The following is a 21710-nucleotide window of genomic DNA, read 5'->3' as shown; positions in this document are numbered from 1 at the left end:
ATTACGGTTATCACTAGTAGTGTTAACACTACCCTTGGCTTCTTTGATTTCTAGTGAGGTAAACTGTTTTTGTCTTAAAATGAGCCCCCCCTCATTGGAGCCAACTTGAGGGGTTTTCTTTTCTTAGTTCTGACTAAAACGGTAGGAATCGTGATGTGCTTCAGCCACTCACATTAGAATCCTGCGTCCGAAACCTCTGCTGAAGTGGTTCTGGTGCCAGGAAAAAACATCTCGTCTCGGGGATTCCATCCCAAGTGTCTGGCTATTCTGATGGAAGCTCATTCTGTCCCTGCCCCGTCTCATGGTCACTCCTGCCTGGCACCCCTGTTAACCAGAATAAGCACTCAGCCCCTCCACACAGAAGGCCTTGACCCAGAGGGTGGTCAACACGTGGCCAGAACAAGCAGTGTGGATAACTCCCTTCTGGGAAGACATCCCCTCGGCCACGAGTCGCAAAATAAACAGAGACAGGGCAAAACCACTAATAAGAGAAAAACTGCACAGCCAAAATGTTAAGGACACAGCAAAAAGAGCCTTTTAAATGAGACCAGATTAGAAACTAAAGACCTTCTCCTTGGCCCTGACTGTTTTTCCACCCATCCCCTCCAACCCTCAAAATTTTTAAAACGCCATTAAAAAAAATCATAAACTATTCCATCTGAAACAAAAGTTGTTAAAGGGAAAGAAAAAACGTAGCAAAGAATCTCAGCTGTCAAATATCCGAAGCTAAGTGGTAGGCCTTGGCCATCTCCTGTTTCATTAAAGAGAAACCACCAGCCCCACACCCACACCCAAGGATCAACAACTGGGAAACTGTGTAATATAGCTGCCCGTAAACCTTGTAAGGCCAACATGGATTTTGAAAGACAAAAAAGCAAAGGAGATGGTCCTCTGTAAACAGGGTAAGAACTAAGAGTAATGAAGGCAGGCATACCATTTGAGTTAACAAAGTGAAACCCCGTAACCCCAAAATCAGACAGCTCCAGGAACATATCTGGACACTGCCACTCATCAGCCAGTGACCTTGAGCAAGTTACTTCCCCCTTCAGTGCCTCAGTTTCTTCCTCCGTAGAATGGGGAGATAAAAATAGAACCTACCTCAGAGGGTTGCTATTAAGATTCATGCACAATGGCATACTGGACCTGCTCCATGTACACCCCTTGCTATTCTTTATAATAAATTTAATTACATAATTATGATTGTGGTTATTGGGACATGTTTATTTAGATAAACATTTAGGGGAAACCAAAGTGGTCCCCAAAGCTGAAACAGCATTGTCACCCTGGGTTCTATGGAAATCTTAAAAACAAAATGGGAGCAATTCACAGGTCGCCAAATTCTAGAATGTGGGGATTGCAGAGAGGAAGCGTGAGCTTTCTGCTGCAGGTCCCTAGGGTGTTGTCACGTGCACGCCAAGGCAAGGATGCTGAATGGAAGAAGAGAGGGAAGGAGCATTCGGAGGAAGCACGTGAGCTGATGCTGGTTGACACCTGCTCAGTGCCAGGCACTGGGCTGAGAGCTACACACATGCGTGTGCACACACACGCAATCTCACTTAATCGTCTCTGTGACTCCACAATGAGTCACGTACTATTATTATTCCCATTTTACAGATGAGGAAGTCAAGATTCAGAGACATTCTGTGACTTGCTCAAGGTCACATAGCAAATAAGTGAAGGAACTGGGTTTTTCATCCAAGCAGCTTTCATGACTACATTGCACTGTCTTCTAGTAACACATGGATATCGCCCTTCTCTGTGCCTCAGTTTCCTCATCTATCAAATGGGGTTTGCACTAGCGGGCTCTGTAGCACTCACATTCCATGGTTCTAAATATTTTGAAAATGTTTTTCACCAGAATCACCGTTTTCCAGTGAAGAGAAAAAGGAGATGGGCCGATATACATTCCCTGGGCCCTTTCATAACTTTGTTTCTTGGACTATTAAGAGTGAAGCTGAAGGGAGGGTGGTATTGCAGCCAGCACAAGACAGGTGCCCCACAAGGATGTCACGTCAATGTCACACACTCACGCTTGGCTTTATAACAGGATGATTAACAGTGGCATTGAGCACGTTGAGTCCTCTAATGCTGAGCTAGACCCAGACACCTGTGGAGAAAAGGAGAAAACCAAAGAGAAACTTTGTTTTTTTCAACTGAAGCACCTGCGGGTCCACAGTCTGTGAGAACCAAGAGCCCTAAGGAGCCTGAGCTGCTGGAACATATTCCCCCTGGGTTCCAGACACAGTAAGGATAAAGAAAAGAAAATGTTTGGGTTAAAAAAAAAAAGAAAAAAAGGCCTCAGGTTCCTAGATGATATCATCTACTAGTGCCTAAATACGTCATCTCAGTTATTCTTCCTTGCCAGCGATAGGGTCCATATTGTCATCTCCATTTCAGAGATGGAGAGGATAAAGTTCAGAGAGGTTAACCAACATGCCCAGGGACACACAGCGTGCAGTAAAGCCAGGAGAGAAACCAAGGGTGGGCTGATTCCACAGCCCCTCACTGAAGCACCATGCCACCCTGCCTCTCAAGAGGGTGGGTCGCTGCTGGAGGAGCTGAGCAGGGCACAGATATAGGAGACTCCCTCAAAGCATTAAAGGAGAAAGCTGTGTGCAGCACAGTGAGAGTTAAGGTATTGGCAACATCCAAGGGGAATGGCTAACATACCCATGACACACAGATCTATTACAGGTGGAAATGCCCACCAGACTAGTCTACCGTGGATGCTGGGGCAGGGCAGGGAGGAAAGGAGAGCTAGCTGGGATACTCCAGTAAAGGTGCACCTGACAAATGCACCTTCACGCCCAGACACACACACACAGAGCTGACATACCTCAAAAGAATTGAATGTATCAAGCTTCCTCCCTATGGACTTGGCTGGAGAAGGGTAGAATTTATTGAATGGCCTGTGCTGTCATTGTCAATGTGGTCATGGTTGTAGTGATCACTATTTTAAGTTCTTCCAGGTGGGAAAGCAATGCCAGGTGTTGGGTGACCTGCTAAAACCGGAGCCCCAGGAATCCTTGGTGGGGGCTCTAGCCAGCACGTGGACTCTGTATCATTACCCTCAGCATTCCACATGCTGTCCTAGCAGAAGTGTCATGGCACAGCAGGGGTGGTGTCATTGTGCTGTGGTTCAAAGAACCAGGTGTGGAATCCACCAGCCTGGGGTCCATTCTCTCTTCATTCGCTGACCAACTGCACAATCTAGGACACATCACTTCACCTGTCACAGCCTCAGCTTCCCCACCCTCACCATGGCAGTTGTCATCCTTAGCGCACAGGTCTGTGCAGAGTTCAATGAGGTAAGGCAGGTACATCACTCAGCATAGTGCCTGACCCCAAGTAAACCCCAAGTTAAAGGCAGCTCTTATTTTCACTGGATGCTCCACAAGAGCATTTTAGCACAGAAAGGCATCAAGCCCACCATAGCCCAAAAAATAAAAACATCAAGAGCAGACACTTAAAGATCAGTTGGCAATTAGAACCTACATTCTCCTCACATAAAAAAATGTCCAGATGTTGAGGTTAGGGTAGGACAAAAATGCTGATTCTAATGAACATAATATTCCCCACCATCAAAAATGAACAACTTAGGCAAACATTTCTGGGTGTTCATGAAATGAACTCAGCAGGGGTGCTGCTGAAAATTCAGGGACAAGGACATAAGTTCAGCAGAGTGCCGGCAAGTCTGCCAAAAGCCTTTTCCAGCAGCTTGACTCTCAACCGCACATCCGTCGTTGAAAGCACACCATTTAAAAAGCCATCTGAGAAGGCACTGGCCAGGAAAGGGAAGTCACTTTCCGCAGATCAGAAAAGAATCTACTCCTGACAGCCAAAGCCTCCCCACTACTCCTTTCACCAATTAGTGAAAAGAAAACCTTGATCTCAACGCCAGAATAAACTTCTTCCATTTGTGTGGCTTTCATAAGTGATTGAGCAAGACCAGCACCTGATACGGCTTCAGGTACACTCTCCCAAGGGACAGACTCCAAGGCCACATTTAATGCTGCAAATTAAACTCCCTATACTGTATCTTGGGGAAAGAATGAACTCATATTAAAGAAGGATTTTTCCATCCTTCTGAATCCTTCTCTGAAACAGACAATGGCAAAAAGAAGAGTGCTCAATAAATGCACAAAAATGTGAGCCATGGAAAGAACTCAGTTATGTTGATATACACCTGAGAGCCATATGAAGGAAAAAAGGGGAAAGAACTTAGGAATTCAGACAAGGAAATAAGATAGTTTATTAGTATATATTGCAGCGTAAAAAAATCAACCTGAAATTTAGCTTAAAACAACAGTAAATATTTTGTCTCATACCATTTCTAGGGGTCAGAAAGTCTGGAGCAACTTAGCTGGGTAGTTCTAGCTCAGTCTCTCATGAGGGTGCAGTGAAGATGCTGACCAGGGATGCATTCAGCTGAAGGCTTGACTGGGGCAGGTGTATCTGCATCCATGAAGTGGAATAAGGGGAAGTTCCATATGCTACTAATTAGATGAAGACAACTGGAATGAAGAGTGTGAAGGAAAACATGAGTTTGGCAAGGTTTGACTGGTCAATCCCCCACCTATTTTCCTCAATTCATCATCCCAACAGGGTTTTTGCTCTGTCCTAACTTATGTACCAGTGGTCTTGGCTGTTTCCATATTGGGGGCACACGATTGTTCCAAGTCAATAATGGAGGAAGGCAAGGGCAGAAATGTAGTCACTTTTACCCTATTTATCTGAGCATGTGGCCCTCTGCATCAGGCTACAGCTGCGACCATTCCTACCCCTGCACTGTTCAAGAGCTTTCCACCTCTCAAGAGCTTGCTCAAAGTGCTTGGTTGTTATGGTTGATCGGTTGCGATTTTTTTTGTTTGTTTGTTTTTTCCTCATCTTTTATTTCCTACATTCCATGCATCTCTCTATAATTTCTCAAGGATTGGTTGCAGAAAAGGGGAGAGTTGCAGGTAGAGCTAGAAGCCTGTGCTAATCCATCTTGGCAAGATCTGGAAATCTCCTAAACGTTTTATACATATAATAACCACTCCATTATCTGAATGAGTTCTAAGATTATCAATTAATCAAAAAAGACAGCTAAAGCAAGGAATCATTGTTTTTAAATGCATATATACATTGTGTATTTTAACTTTTAAAAAAAAACACAAAAATTTCCGACATATTCTGCTATTGTTACTGAGGAGAGTAGTTCATTTCTTTTTATGAAAGAAGAAAGGAAAGAAGGAAGGAAGGAGTGAAAGAAGTAAGGAAGGAAAAAGAAAAAAAGAAAAGAAAAGGAAGGAGAAAGAAAAGAAAATAAAAGGGAAAGGGAAAGGAAGGAGAAAGAAAAGAAAACTTGGGTTGAACAAATGTGCCTGTCTCTAGCCAAACAGCTCTTGGTGAGAAGAGCTCTTTGAGCAACTTGGGTAAGAAGTAGTATGAATCCGAGGATCTCCATAATCTTCATTTACAGCCTTTCAGAAGTTATTCTGACCATTTTTCCTGAGTGATTAACCCTGCCCCGGGCTCCAGTGAATCCGTGTATTCTCCTGAAGGGGCCCTCTTCCCTGGCTTAACAGCCCAACTGAGAACCAACACAGACTGGTTAGTTCAGGAAAAAAAGAAAATGAAAAAAAAAAAAAAATGCAGGAGACTAACGTTTCCTCCTCCATGATATTTTTCTTCTTTTTTACTTTTTCCATTCAATCTAGAGAAGGATATTTGAATCTCAAAATTTCAAAGGGGGAGGAGGGAATGGGTAAATACATACATAATGAGTGCGATGCGCACCGTCTGGGGGATGGACACGCTTGAAGCTCTGACTCTGGGTGGGGGGGGTGGGCAGGGCAAGGAAAATATACATAACCTAAACATTTGTATACCTATAATATGCTTAAATAAAAAATAAATAAATAAATAAATTCACTTCTTTGCAAGGACTAGCTTGCGTTGGTTTCCATAGCTTGCAACCACTTCAGAAGCTGATGGCCTCCTAACTGAGCATTACTTCTCACGGCGAGAAGTATATATGTTCTTGAAGCAACTCTCCTCCCTGTCACCCTGTCTCGCCCCCAATTCCATATGGTTTCTCACCTCTGCATGGAAGTAGGCTATTTGAAGTCAATTAGTTGCTTCTGCATCTTCCATCATTCTGGGCCTCCCAGGAGACGTGATCAGTTAGAGCAGAAGCTGTCCTTTGAGGGCCACTAGGAAGTCTGTGAAGCCAGCTAAGATCGCAGCTATTTTAAAACCCAGACATCAAAGTATTTGGATGGAATCCAGTGTTTCCTGCCTCACTGCAACCTCCTTCCAAAAGAGATTCAAAATGTGGGGAGGAGGGAAAACCACCTTAATTGGACCTCTAATTCCCCAAACTGCTACTACAGAAAGGGGTCCCCTTGGAAGCTAGCTTATGAAAATATTTTTCTGAAAACTGATGAGATTGAGGGCAGTGCTAAAACCAGACAAGTGTGCTTCAGGCCAGAACCTCCAGTTCTCTTCCAGGTTTCCTCTCACATTGCCCAGTTTTGCATTTCAAATAGTAACAATCGTTCCCATCTACTATGTGTCTTGCATGTGTTCAGAAAGATTCATGCGATTACATTATTTCATTCTCATAGCAACCCCATAAGGTAGTTCTATTATTATTCTCATTTTACAAATGAGGAAACTGACTCTCAAGGAGGTTAATTGCCCAATGCCACACATTTAGGAAGTGACTGAAGTCAGATCTGAACATAGGGCTTGTCTGATCCTAACCTGTATTCTTAAACACTACTCTGGATGTCCCAAACCACAATGTCCAAAAGTGCCAGGAGGGAACAGAAATGAGTGGCACAGACTTCAGGGGTAAGAGATAGGGAATGGCAGGAGAAAGGTGAGCTGGAGAGGCTGTGCCCCATCTGAAGAAGGCATCCCCTTTGCAACAACAAACAATCCTCGCCCTGTGGGGACGTGGGCCCAGTATGGCCAGATTTTTCCACAGAGAGCTTTGAATTCTGTATTTTATATGTAACCTTCCAACTTTTAAATGTTGGCTACTGATTCAAATATTTTTTTGAAAAAACATTATGTGAGCCAAAAAAATAAGTAGCCCACAGTTATGTAGGAACTCTTATTTCCCACTCTTCATGTTTCTGGTGGGAGGAACTTTGCCTAGACTACTCCCAAGCTCCTGTCTTTCTCCTCTGATTGGTGAGCTTTGGAGAAAGAACTGAGCATGCTCAGCTTATCTCCTTCCTCCTGGAGAGGCAGCCTGTCCCTGGAAAGTGCACAGCGACTGCTTCCCTGGTTGGGAAAGTCTATCTGCTTAGGAACCATGCACTCACCAACCCACTTCCTTGCAAACAGAAAGCCATGTTCTGCAAACTGCCTTAGTCTCCTGTGGCTGCCGTAACAAAGTACCACAAAATGGGTGGCTTAAAACAGTTCTGCAGACTAAAAATTGGAAATCAAGATATCAACAGCACCATGCTCCCTCTGAAGGCTCTGGGAAAGGACCCTGCCTCGTCTCTTACAGCTTCTGGTGGTTCCCAGCAAGCCGTGGCATCCCTTGGCTGGCAACTGCGTCACTCCAACCTCTGCCTCTGTTTTCACGTGGCCTTCTCCCTGTGCCTCGGTGTCTGTTTTCTCTTCTTATAGGGACACCAGTTATTGGATTAGGACCTACCCCAATCCAGTATGAGCCCATCTTAACCGATTACATCTACAAAGACCCTATTTCCAAATAAGGTCCCATTCTGAGGCTCTGAGTGGACATGCATGGGGGCTATTAAACTGAATACAATCGAGTTTTTTTCTTCTTAAAAAATGTGATATTTTTTAAATCTCCACCTGTCTGATTCCTGCATCTATCTCTTCACTGGTTCTAACTGGGAAAGGAAGAAAGGGCTGTTGTTTCTTTATCTGACATGGACACCGCCGATCTGCAGCCTCTAAGCTACACCATAATTAGATCATTCTCTCCTATATCCTTTTTTCTCTTCTTCCTTCTCATTTTCTCTTCTCTCTCTTTCTTTGTGTTTTTTGACCACTTCTTTGCCAGTTAGATCTCTGGCAAACGTTGCCACACCGTAATGGAAAGGCGTTGAGGTTATACAGAGCTGGATTCAAGTACCACCCCACCACCTGCCGGCCCTTACGGCCTGACCCTTTGCAAATGTTCAGTATAGATGTGGGAAGAGCCTACCAGGGGATGAGAGGCCTCGAGGCAAGCACGTTGCTCTCAACTGCGTATCTCAGTTTCCTCTTTGGAAATGTGGAAGTGATAATAAACGTCACAGAGCACCCCTGTGCTTAATAAAAATGATATTTCAGTATAAAATAAACGGTTCTGTGAGAGTGGGATCAAAGTAACAGGAGCATCATTTGGTGTATTGTTATGAGTGTAAGGAGAATTTACAATAACACCCCGTAATAAACAGAGCAGCCCCAGAGGCCTTCCAAGCTGAGTTCCAACATCAGGAGCCTCTCCCGCAGCCTACAGCTCCCCAGCAGAGCCTCCTCCCTCCCCCACTCCTTCCTCCCCCCCTTCTCCACCCACCCCTTCCCATTGCCTAATTGCCTGCCCCACCACCCCTCTCCTCCCGCACACAGGCCCTAGCCTCACGGTTTCCCAGCTGTAAACCTTCTAGTCTATTGTGCTGGGCATGTGACGTACCCCTGAAAAACAATCTGACTCTTCACCAAAGCTGCTGAAGCAGGCACAGGTGTGTGCTGCTCACAGATGAAATTCTAGATTTTTTTAAAAGGTGATTCTTCTCCACTGTGGCATAAATAAGAAAAAATAGAAATAATAGCAGCACCAGGGCCTGAGGGAAGGGGGAAAAGAGAGTGGGAGGGAGAGCCTTGGGGGAGTTTCTGCAGGAGGTGGACATCTTGTGTGTGGAGCTCTGTGGTGGCTGGTGCGTGTCTCTGTGGTGATCCTGTGTGTTGATGAATACCACAGTGACACGCACACAGGGGCCAGGGAAGCACAGCGATGAACACAGCACTCTTCTTGGCTTCAGTGGGGCTTTCCCAGAAGAGGCGCTAGCTGAGCCTGAAGGACGCCTCCCAGAAGAAGGAGCAGTAGTGAGGTGAGCCGAGTATCCCAGGCAAAAGAGAGTATTATTTAAAAGCTGGGTGACAAAAGAATGCATGGCCTTCAAGCCACTCACAATGACTGAAGCATTGTGGGAAAGGCAAGTGGTGAGAAATGAGATTTGGAAAGGGTGGTGGACATTTGTCATGTTGGGACTATCCCTCTTGTACTGACGAAGGTACCACATTATGAGTCCCTCCTCTCTAGGGGGACTTACAGCCTCCCTTGCAGCTGGGTCAGCCATGTGACCTAGACTCCACCAATCAGATGCATGCATTCCAAGCAAGCAAAGTGAGGATAGGGGTGCTAGGAGGAACGGGTGTTGGTGCAGGTGACTGACTGAGGGTGGGCAGCAGTGGCAGAGCCTCAGGTGTGCAGTCCCAACATCACCAGTGGGAGAAGCAGGGTCTGTGCTGAGCACAGCAGCAGTAGCAACAGCAGCAGGGTCCTCACTGGGGCAGCCCCCGTGGAATGGTCTGTGTAGGGGAGGCAAGGGGAAGTCAAAGAAATCAGGTGACACAATGTGAAAAAGAGCAGAGCTGTAGACCTGAGAAGAATTCACCCATGACTTTTCAGACTTCACAAGAACAGAGAAAATACCCAAAAGGGATCAGTAGCTCCATTGTTCCTTAAGGAGTCTGAGTCATTAGAAGTTCCCTGTAGCTTCTTTCATGTGGTACTGAGGACAGTAAAGAACAAGAAAAGAGTAGGAAAGAGTAGAAGTAAATGCGAAAATGGGAGAACAATTCTTTCTTTCTTTCTTTTTTTTTTTTTTAGAGATGGGGTCTCACTCCATTGCCCAGGCTGGAGTGCAGTGGGAGGATCATAGCTCACTGCAGCCTCAAACTCCTGGGCTTAAGTGATCCTTCTGCCTCAGCCTCCTGAGTAGCTGGTACTGCAGGTACATTCCACCATGTCTGGCTAATTTTTCTTATTTTTTGTAGAGATGGGGGTCTCACTATTTTGCCCAGGCTGGTCTCAAACTCCTGGCCTCAAGCGATCCTCCCACCCCAGCCACCCAAAATGCTTGGATTACAGGTGTGAGCCACCATAACCAGCTAAGAACAATTCTTAAGAAAGGAAGCGAGCAGAGGGGCCCAAAACCCCAAATCCTCCCCCAGATGGAAGAATACAGGAAATCAGAACTGTCCAAGGGAGGAAAAAGGATCAATAACTGGGTACCCCACAAAGTCAAAAGTCACAGAAATATCAAACCAACTGAGACTGCTTCCCTGGCCAGGAATTGAACCCAAGCAGCAGCAGCAAAAGCGTGGGATTTTAAGCAGCCTTCATTGTTAATTAATTCCACATGGAATCCAAAGCAGGCAGTTTGAGCATACAAAGGATTTTAACTTTGTTTTAGATCAAATTTTTGCTCTTTAATTTTGTCAAGAAATTTCTAAGGCTAGCCATGACACTGTTATGTCTTTTTAAAAACTGGGTCTTGCCATAAATACAAATAAGGCAATTGTTTATAGTAAGTGATCTCTAAATTTTTTTTTTTAATTTAGGGATCTTCCTAATTTAAAGGATCCATCTTTTGGCCATGATTAGAATTTCCAATAGTGTATCTATTCCAGTAGAAGCTCAATCCAATAGCCTCTTCAGAAAAATGGCAATCCCTAAGATTCCCCCTCACTCCCAGAAATAGGCTACAACAAACTCTCCCGAGAGTTTGGCACATTCAGAAAGAAAAAGTCTCAGGTTCCCAGCAATTTTCACACTGGCCACCTGACGTGACCCAAAAATCATTCCCCCCAGATGGTGGAGACCAAGAGAGGGTACTTCCACATGGTCACAAGTCAAGCTCTCAAAGACATAAAACAAGACGAGAAGTACCACTCTTTATGACAGAACAACACAGAAAGACAAAGACAAAGGAAATGACCATTTCTGGTAGGAAAGGGATCAAACAATATGAATATTCATACCACAAAGAGCCAAAAGGTACACCAGGCTCTACATACACCAAGACTAGTCACGCAAATCCTTTCCTCCCATTAATCAAAACCTTGCCAAGGAGACAAAGGGTGACTTTTACCATCCGCTCAACCAGATTACACAGACAGAGTGAGTCTGGGAAAGTCCTAACCTTTTGCCGGTTTGTCAGGTCCTGGGTTCCCTTCACTGTGGCTTCCAGAAGAGCAGAGCAGCGTTGGGGGCCCTGCTCACTGCGCCATAACTGCAGGGTGTGGGGGCGGGGAGGCAAGGGAGACATCCCTTTCACCTGCGAAGGCTCGCTAAAAAATCAACTCACAAAAGGCAGATTAATTGGAGAAAAGGCATACTTATTTATTTAACATGCATACACAGGGAGAATCGCAGAGTGATTACCCCCCAATGGGGTTTGGAAACTTATGCACCATCCTGGCAAAACAGCTTATGTGAAGAGGGAGAAGAGGAATTCTGTTGGGGGCAATAAAGGATTACTAGGGAGAATGAGTGGATCTGGGAACTGAGATTAACTTGTAAATAGTTCTCTTTGATAGTAAAAGGTCCTGTTCAGGTGTGGTTACATTCTCTTCCTCAAGGGAGGGGAAGAAAAAAACAATTGTTCTCTTTGATGGGTCTGGATTTTAGGCAGAAAAAGAAACTCCTTTGGAAGAGATGGTGGGGCTGGGGGAGCTCAGAGAGACCTTGTGGCTTCTCCAAGTCAGCATGTCATTGCACCATATTTGGGATATTGGTTTCTGAGCCCCAACATCTGGGTGTTGCTTCCGGCTGATACAGATAGGCTCAGAGCTTTACAGTCTCTGCTGTCCTCCTCCCTTCCCCTCGAGATTCTTGCCTTTCCTAATATCCTTTAATAAATGCATTTGCTGCTAAAATTAAAGCAGCTTCTGCCATTTCAACAAGAGCCCAGACTATTACATACAGTAATTAGTATCAGGAGTGATTACAAGCAGCAGACACTCAAGGAAATGGAAATCAAGGATGAATGTTCTAGAGTGGCTGGATCTGAAGTCAAGTGAATACAACTATAAAATTAGAGGACCTGGCAGAACATGTCATTACATGTGTGAGTCTAGCAATTTAACCTGTGATCTCCAGGAACAAAATGCTCTTAGAAGATAAAGCCTTATGAGCAGATGGCTGTTATCCTAAGCAGTGTGATGTGATGGGCCCGCAGAATTCAATGACCATGGGTGTAGTAATCAGTGGGTGAGTCATCAGTGGATTATGGTCCCCACATCTTCACTTCTCCCTAAAAGGATTATGCATCCTTGCCACAGTTAAAAAATGGGGGGGCTACACATGCACCGTTAGTCGTAACTATAACAGAGAAAATGGCCTGAAAAAGGATAAAAATGTTTTCTGTCTCTTCAACCCTCCCCGCCCCCATTTTTGAGAACTAAAACCTACATCCCTGCCTCAGGCCAGTGGCTGGATGGGCAGGAGAGTGTCCTTTGTTCTTTGTGTCACAGGAGATGGCTCAAGGGAATTGTCCAGGTGGACGTGACAAGATTGTCTTAGCCAAAGATGGGATGAGTCCAGGTGGAGGTCACAAGATTGTCTTAGCTGAAGATGGGACTATAGGATTAAATCAGAACCTTTAAAAGCTCTGTACTTCTGCTCAGAGGGAGAACGTTGGTACTCCCAACCTTCTGCCAACCTCCTCATTTTCTGGCAAATTAATAAACTTCTCTTTCCTTCTCCTCAAACCACTTGTCCTCATTCTTCTGATGTGGCCTCAGGGACAAGTCCTGAACTTTGGTAACATAACTTCTCAGTGCCTCCCAGGGGTGTACGTGCCTTTGTCACCTCCATCTCATTGATGATCTTGCCCAAAGGAAAGATCTGAAAGCAGAGGGTGTAGACAACCCTTTGAGGAGCTTTGCCTTGAAGGGGAACAGTGAAACAGAACTAGCTGAAGGGGTCATTCTCGTGGCCTTGGTCTTGAGAACCACTGAGGTAGATGGACCTGCACTTCACCTGGAGGAAGATGGTGATGATGCCAAACACTTCTTCCCAGCACCTGATATTCCTTCCATGTGGAAGGAGCTCCAGCCTTTTTCTATCTCCTTGACTCACTTTTTCACTGGGGAAGAGGAGAGACCTCCGATTGGAAATTTGGAGAGCAGATAGTGGTGTCCTGCTAAATGCTTAACAACTGGCTCCTGGGGTAAAAGCCTTAATTTGTAGCACTTGATGATTTCCATGGTGTAGAGACATCCGCCTGACCATGGCTGATTCCAAGCTACCAAGAAGTCAACAAACGTGGAATTGAGAAGAGATGTATACAAACCAGTGGAAGCCAACTCTGGTACCCCACTGACAGCCCGCACCACCCCAGGGAAGCACAGCAGCTTGGCCTCCCTCTTTCACTGGGAGCTGATTGCCCACAGGAAATATGCATTCTGTTCCCCCCTCCACTATGCGTGTGGCAGTCCTAAGTGTGCGGTGGCCCAGAGTGGCCCAGCACTGCCTGTGGCTGGGTGAGTATTTCTAATTCTGGAGTTCAGTAGTAGGAAATCTGTTTGCCCACAGATAAAATCAGCTTTATCAGTAACAAAGCTAACATCTTGCTCTTCCATCTGCCTCACTCTTTTGTCTTATTTCTCAACTGATTCAGCACTTGGCAGGAAAGGAGAAGGATATTTTATTGAGCCTCTTCACATTCCAACAGAAAGAACAAAAAGGTAAGTATTTCTACAGGTGTGAGGGTATTAAAATCACCCTGCCTCCAAATTAACTTTGAAATCTCTAGCAGTGAGCAGGTATACATGGAAAACCCTAAAGCTTTGCCTAGAGGGTTTACCTTGTTACCTTATAATAATCTCTATAATCCGTGAATATATTAAGGAAAGTAAAAGATGGATTGCTCCCAGCAACAGTAAGCGGGGAGAAAAACTATTAGAAGTTGGGTCCACCAGGGGGCAGTAGATGCACACATTACATAGGAGTGAAGCTACCACTTGGAATTTTTTTTTTTTTTTGAATTAAAATTTTTATGCCAGATTTTATGTCAACTTTTAAGGAAGAAACTGATTCAAACTACTCTTCTGTTTTCCTATTACCTTCAAGTGTAGAAGACTGCTGTGAGGATTAAATATGACCATGTATGTAAAAGTGTCGGGTAAACTATTAAGACAATGAAAGGGCTCCTGCCGACACTCAATAAACAGTTGTTTTCCACTCCTGTGAGCCTGAGCCTGTGCTATTGCTGGGATCAGGGAGGACAGGCATGACGTTCACTGCATAGTCAGAGACAAGACTCGCCAGACCGCCGGACACTCTCCACTCACCCCGATTCTGTGCTAACAGACTGTTCAGATGGTCCAGGCACAAGAGATGATGAATATCCCAGTTACCCTGATTTGATCATTACACGTTGTATACTTGTATCAGAATTTCACACGTACCCCATAACTATGGACAACTATAATGTATCCATAATAACCACAAATAAAAATAATTTTTTAAAAAGTTGGTCTCTAGTGGTGGGAACAGGGAAAGAAGTCAATGCACTCAGTCCACACGTGGAGCAAATGAATGAAACTGAACTTGGAAGACAGTGTGAGAAGTGCTGTCTTAGGGCTGACGCGCCATGTTGGAGGAGTCCAGGAGAGGGAGGGACAGATCCTGCCTAGAGATGACACGGGAACATCAGGCAGATGGAGGGAAGGGGGAAAATAGTCCAAGAAGAAGAAAAACTCTGGACAGCGGTTTTGGAGAGTGGGAAGCCCTTGTGCCTTTGGAGAATGATAAGAGAAGGGGCTGTGGAATGAGCCGGGGAACAGGAAGAGAGATTAACCCTCCCCCATTCACTCCACCCACCCTGGCCCCCTCGCCCCCATAAGAATATAGCCAAGGCAGGTGGTAGGATAACTTTTTTCCTTGGGAAAAAAAAAGGGTTATATACTTCCGATTACAAAAGTTTCATTTTAAACATTTTAGGAAAATACATAAAGAATATACACTTTGCCACACACAGAAAAGCAGTATTTGTCTCTTTCATAGACACACTATTATATTTATCTGTGTGTGTGTATATACATACACACACATATATATATGTCTGGATAATTGTGCATAAAATTTGTATCTTTGCTTTCTGAAATAGACAATTATCCCATTAAATTACATATTATATTATATGTAATTTAAATTGTATATTATCCCATTAAATTACATATTCTTCAGAAGCATAATTTTTATGACTATGTAATATTCCCTTTTGTAATTGATTCATAATTTTTAAGCAGTCCTTTATTGTTGGACATTGTATGGCTTCCAATGTCCCTTTACTATAAACAATTTTGATGAACATTCCTTTTGTAAGTCTCTACATCTCTTATTATTTTCTTAAAATCAGTTCCTAGAAGTTGAATTGCTGGGTCCAGCATATGAGCATTTTTAAATGTTCTTGATTCAAATTGACAAATTGCTCTCTAGAAAGGCTTTCCAAGCAAAGATGAGAGTGTCCATTTAGGCACATTCATGCCAAGGCTGAGAACTATCACTAAAAAAAAAAATACTTTGGGGGCATCTACCATGTGCCAGGCACTGGGCAAAGTGCTGGGATGCAGCCATGAGCAAGAGAGACAGGGTTCCAGCTCCCTGGAGCTTCCATTCCAGCGAGGGAGGCTGCCAGTAAGTAAGGGAAATCAGTGAAGTGTGGAGTATATTCGTTATAAATGCCAAGCAGAAAAATAAATCCAGAAGGGACGACTGAAAGTGTTAGGCGAAAGGGGGGTAAATTTTACCTGGGGTGGGCAGAGAAGGGCATGCTGGGGAGATATTGGAGTAAAGCCTGGAGGACAGTCTTGTCTGGAGGACAAGACTGGAGACTTGAGGGGCAGGAAAGCACCAAGGTGTGTGACAAAAGCCGGGTTGGCAGGTAGGAGGTAAAGCAAAGTCGGTGTGGCCAGAGCAGAGAGAGAGGAGAGTGAGGCAAGCAGGTGATGTCAGAGGGGAGGAGGAGGCGGGTTGTAGAGGACTGTAGGAACTTCAGCTCTTTGCCTGGAAGAGAAGGGGAGCACGGGGGTGCAGGGGAATTGACTTGGGATTTAACAAGATCCCTCCGGCTGTGTGTTCAGAACAGGCTGGAGTGGCCTGAAGATTTGCTGATGCGGGGATGGGGAGAGGCGGGAGGAAAAGGAGAGTCAGGGTGACTCCCAGCTTCCGGCTGAGCAGTTGGAAGAATGAAGTTCCCACTCATTAAGGTGGAGAAGTCTGCAAAGGAGCAAATTTGGGGGAGTGGGGTGCGATATCAAGAACCCAGATACGGAAGTAATGTAAGACACGGGTTAAGACGTCCTAGTGGAGATGTGGACCAGGCAATGGGACAGAGGACTGAAGTGCAGGGGGCGGTTAAGGCCGAGGATGAGCACCTGGGAGGCGATACTGTCAGAGGCGATGCTGGGGCACACCTGCGCTGGGAGGTTTGGGTGTTAGAGGGAGTCGGCAAAGGATATTGAGCACAAGTGGCCAGGGAGGCAGAAAGAAAAGCAGGAGAATGGGGCGACCTGGAAGCCAAGTGGAGAAGCTCCAGGGGGCGAAGGGATTTACAGGAAGATGAACACTAAAACTTGACTGTTAGGTTAGCAACAAGGAAGTCACTGGCGACAGTGAGAGCCAGTCTCAGCGGAGCCAAAGGTTGGAAATGAGACTGGAGAAGGTCGGAGAGAGGCATGAAGACGTTGAGTGTAGACTAATCTTGCAGAACTCTGATGCAACGGAACTGGAGAAAGGGGAATTCGGTCAGGATAGACAGTTCTTTTTCTTAAGGAGGGAGAAATAAAATCGTGTTTGTATGATGATGGAAGTAATCCTGTAGAGGGGGAAGAATTGATTGAACTATTGTTGGAGAATTATTGGAGCAAAGTGCTTGGTTGGGTAAACGAGGAAGGGGCACAGTGCGCACGTGCAGGAGTGTTCACACCACAACCGAGTAATGCCGGGAAAAGGGGAGAGGTGGTACCCGTGGTGGGGGAGCCCGACTGTTGTTATTTAGTTTTGGTTCTGGTGAGATAGGAAGCCAGGGTGTCAGCTGAGAGGGAGGGTGGGGAGGACGTGTTGGAGGTCTGAGGAAAGTGAGAAGGTATGAAAGGGTCATCTAAGAGGACGGGAGGGTGGGTGGACTAAGGAAAGAGAAGGTGGTGGCCCGGGCAGCATCGCGGACCCATTGGAAGCCCCTGTCGGTGCAATTGTCTGTTTTTGTGCAGCCACGTTCAGCTGGGCATGTGCGTGCAGCGACGTGGCTTCAACCAGGGTCATAGCCAGTCAAGTGATTGCGACAGAAGGAGAGCGGGACAGAGAGGGAGGACACTGAGCGACGTTGGTGTGTGCGCTGAGGAAGGAGGGAGGGGAGAGGCTAGCAGTGAAAACTGCAAGGAGTGGCCCCGCCGGGCCGACAGAGTGCTGGAGTCAGAGATGGAAAGAGAAACGAGCATCTGGAGTGTGGGGTGTTAGAAGTGCCCTTGTGAGAAGCTGTAGCTACGGGTGACCGAGCTGGACCACGGTGACAGGCGAGGATGTCACTGGAGGAGGGAAGGCCAAGGAGCTGCAAGGCCAGAGTCCTGGAATTTTCCTGCCGTGGACCTGGAAACCGGGTCGTGTTGGCGAGTAACAGCGACCAAAGGCCGGAGTCCTCACGGAGCAGCGGCCCCACAGCAGGGGCGGAGGGCTGTCTCATTTGAAAATTGCCCCTCTTTTTTATTTCCAACCATTTGACTTTAATTCGATTTCCCCCCTGTGACTCACTGGGCATTTATATTTCTTTTACGAACAGTCTTTTTGGTTCTTTTATTGGTATTCTCTTAGGCCCTTCATCTAAGAGCTCTTTACAAAGCATCCTAACCCTCTCTGTCACGAATGTCACCCTGTTCTCCAGCCACTTACCTTTTCTTACCTTTTAAAGGTTTCCAGGCTTTTTTTTTTTTTTTTTTTTTTGTGAGCATAATGGTTGTTTCATTTTTTCCATAGTCGAGTCTAGCCATATTTGACTGCATGGATTCAGCCTCATGTGTCATTCACATAAATCTCTTTCCCAATCGAAGGTCAGATAGAACCGTTCACCAATATTTTCTTTAGTTTTATGGTTTCCTCATTTATATTATGTTCAAATCCACTCAACTATATTTATAGAATATTAGGTGGTACTTGACATTTCTCCACCCAATTATTTAACTGTTTCTAGCACCATTAAAAAATTTCCTTTACATTCTAATGTATGACATCATCATATGCAAAATTTACATTTATAATATATGCATGTGTTTTACCTTCTGTTCCAATGATCTACCCATTCCTGCATCAGCCCTCCTGTGGCTACTGTGGCTATAGTAATGATTTGATAGCATACCCAGTAAAGCATGTTCTACTCGTCACTTCCACTCTCCCAATCTACATATTTTATGATTATAACTGCACTAAAGCTGTTAGTAAATACACTTGAACTTAGCCAAAAGGCCGAGAAGTGATGTACTATTATAGTAAATGTAGACAGAAAATAATTTGTTCCTATAAAACACAACTTCCTTAGATCACTCCCTCTCCACAAATACCGCTTTTATGTAGGGACTTAGGAAATCCTGAGTTATGGATTTTATTCTTTGCTCCAAACAGAATCTACATCAGTTGTAAAATATACCTAAGCCAAAAAAGTCAAATTACTTACCAAAGGCCCTAAAAATAGTCCCAAAGATACTACCACTGTTTAGAGAGAAGACACCATAGTTGTCCAAAAGGTTTGTCCCAGACAGGGAGAGAATCACAAATTATTTCACTTTTACACCAACCCAAGGTCATTGTTCTCATAGTGGATCCCTGAGGCTTGACTGTAAGAGGAATGGAAAAGAATACACAAGGTCCCTGCCTTCTAAGGAGTCTGTAATATTTTAATATTAAATATTTAGAGAATAGGCAAAATATGCAATCATGTGCTAAATTATTTAAATGCTCTAGAGTCCACTGATGGAGAAAAACATTTGTCTTTATTTAATGGAATGGCATTGTGGGAAAAGACATGGGAGAAATACATGAAGCAGTAGGATGGCCCCAGCTTTATCACAAGCCTAATTACTAAGCATCTGTTCATACCTGGTACTGGGATAGACATGGCCCTGCTCTAATGGAATGTTCCTGACCCATTCATCACCTGGCTACTTCTGTCCACATACATCACACCTGAAAACTTCAAGTGTTTTGTATTATGGATTAAATGGGAAAGATGCACCTTCATAAAACAGAGCTGTAGGGATAAGCCACACCTCCTACAGAGACAGACCCGCAAGCCAGGCATTGGAAGAGACAGTAAGACCAAACCTTCTGATGGCCCCGTGGGGCACCTGAGCTCCGTGACTGTTTCACTCCCCAATGGCTTCCCACAAACGTCAGAAGTTCAAACGTGGTCGTCCCGGCTCTTCACAGCTCACCGTGCCTCCCTCTCCCACACCACCACCACCTCCCACCAGCCAGGCTCAACTCCCAACGGTGCCCAGGTCACGCCAAGGGCCTTCAGGGCTCTGCCCCTTTGCACTTGTGGTTGTCTTCCTGAAGCTTCTTTCTTGCCCCACCTATAGCTGGCAAACTCACACTCTCCCTCTGGCCCTGCACAGGGAACTACCCTCTGGGGAGTCTTTCCTCACCTGCCATTGTGACTTAGGTGTCCCTGCTCCCAAGGTAACCCATGCCAACCTCGGCCATGGCTCTAGATGTGCATTACAGGTCACCCAGTACATCCAACACCATTCTAAGGAGGCTCGAGTGCATGAACTGGGTCTTTCAGTTGTACCCTTAGCAACCAATGCCCCGCAAAGCAAGTACTCAATGGGTAGTGGCTGATAAATGACTGAAAATCAGAATTGGAGACTGGAACCCAATCTATGGAGAAGCACATCATCCTTCTGCACTGCTTGAATCTCTCAGGCGCATTAAGTAAACATAAGTAAATAAAATGTAAACCATCTTCCTGGGAATGAGTTCCTTGCATAACTTTTTCACCCCTGAAATTCTTCACAAGCCTGGGCAGGGATATGATACTGCCACACATAGCTCCCTTTTGCAAGGCTGAGCCTGTTTCTCTTCCTCTCCCAACTTTTAACAATTCAAAAACCCAGAAAGGCAACCCCGCCCCCAACCACCGTTGTACTAACTTAGCACCCTCCATCACCTCACCTCTCTCCCACACAGCCCCGTCCAGGTCGCTTCTGAAAGCTCACTTCCCAGGCCGGCGTTCTTCACTAATGCCCCGGAAGTTAGTTTCACTTGTCAAAACCAGATTTTTCCATTCCAGAGTTTCAGGCAGTTTCTCTTAAACTAAATCCTAGCAGTCCTGTTTAACTGAGTCTAGGAGTAAGTATCTCCTAGCTTAGAAGATTTCTTAAAAAAAAAATTTTCTAATCAGACAATTTTATTAGTCAAAAATTCTCAGGTTCATCCCCTCCAAGTGGGTAAAAATAAAAAAAGTTCCCAGAAACTCATCTCTCCATTGTATTTATAATAATAATCTTGCAAAGAAACAGAATGTGTTGTTTGAAAAGGTATGAATTCTTAAATTTCAGGCAATTTTTAAGGCTTTACCAGTAACTCATTTTTCTTTTGAAAGATCTTAATAGTTATTCTTCTCTAAGTCCTTCACTCAAGATCCCTGCAGCACTTAATAAGGATTATAATCATTAGCCTTCAGATGTAGGTATGTGGGTGGCAAGTAGGAATCACAAGGTTCTAAATTTAAATTGTGTCTAGTTGAAGGAAAATGTTAAGACTTGTCATAATATGGAAAACATCATTTATAATAAAATTTGATTAAGTTTTAGGAATGCATTTTAACTAACTTTGAATGAGATTTTCATTTTATAGGACTGCTGGCTACTAAAAATCAACCTAAGGGGGAAGAAAAGGAAGGGGCATGTCGGGGACCAACCTGAAAAAGCTCCCAGTGGCCAAAGCTGGAATGATTCAAGCAGTAAAATAGTGACAGTAATTGAGAAATTAAAGAACAAAATGAATATCCATAAATCCACACTGATATGAATAAATGATTGAATAAATAAGTAAATCGGGGCTGGGCACAGTGGCTCACGTCTGTAATCTCAGGACTTTGGGAGGCAGAAGCAGGAGGATCACTTGAGGTCAGGAGTTTGAAACCAGCCTGGGAAACATAGCAAGACCCCGTGTCTACAAAAAATAAAAAGAGGGCATGGTAGCACGCACCTGTAGTCTCAGCTACTCGGAAGGCTGAGGCAGGAGGCTCGCTTGAGCCCAGGAGTTCAAGGTTGCAGTGAGCTATGATGACGCCACTGTACTCTATCCCTGGCAACAGAACGAGACCCTGTCTAAAATAAATAAATTAATTAAATAACCAAAACAAATAAGTAAATGGGAGAGAAGGGAAAAATATTCCTTAGAGAAGAATTCCAAATAAAACATGTAGAAGGAATGAGGGAAATAGAAAATCACCACTGGAACATCACAGTAACAAATGCTGCAAGCGAGATCCAAGGATAAATGCTAAAATTAGTGGGCAAAACTTTAAGGAGAAATAGAGCATTTGTAGAGTCTCCAAGTATCTTCTCCAAAATACTTATTAATTACCATGGTGCTTTCAGCAAATGTCCAAATATTCCTTGATACTGTTTCTTCCAGGAGGCAGAGCTTAATTTCCCTGTCCTTGAGTGTGGTCTAAACTTAG

This window comes from Eulemur rufifrons, chromosome 16 (assembly GCF_041146395.1).
Source record: "Eulemur rufifrons isolate Redbay chromosome 16, OSU_ERuf_1, whole genome shotgun sequence".
Classification (NCBI taxonomy): domain Eukaryota; kingdom Metazoa; phylum Chordata; class Mammalia; order Primates; family Lemuridae; genus Eulemur; species Eulemur rufifrons.
This window is presented reverse-complemented; position numbering follows the sequence as displayed.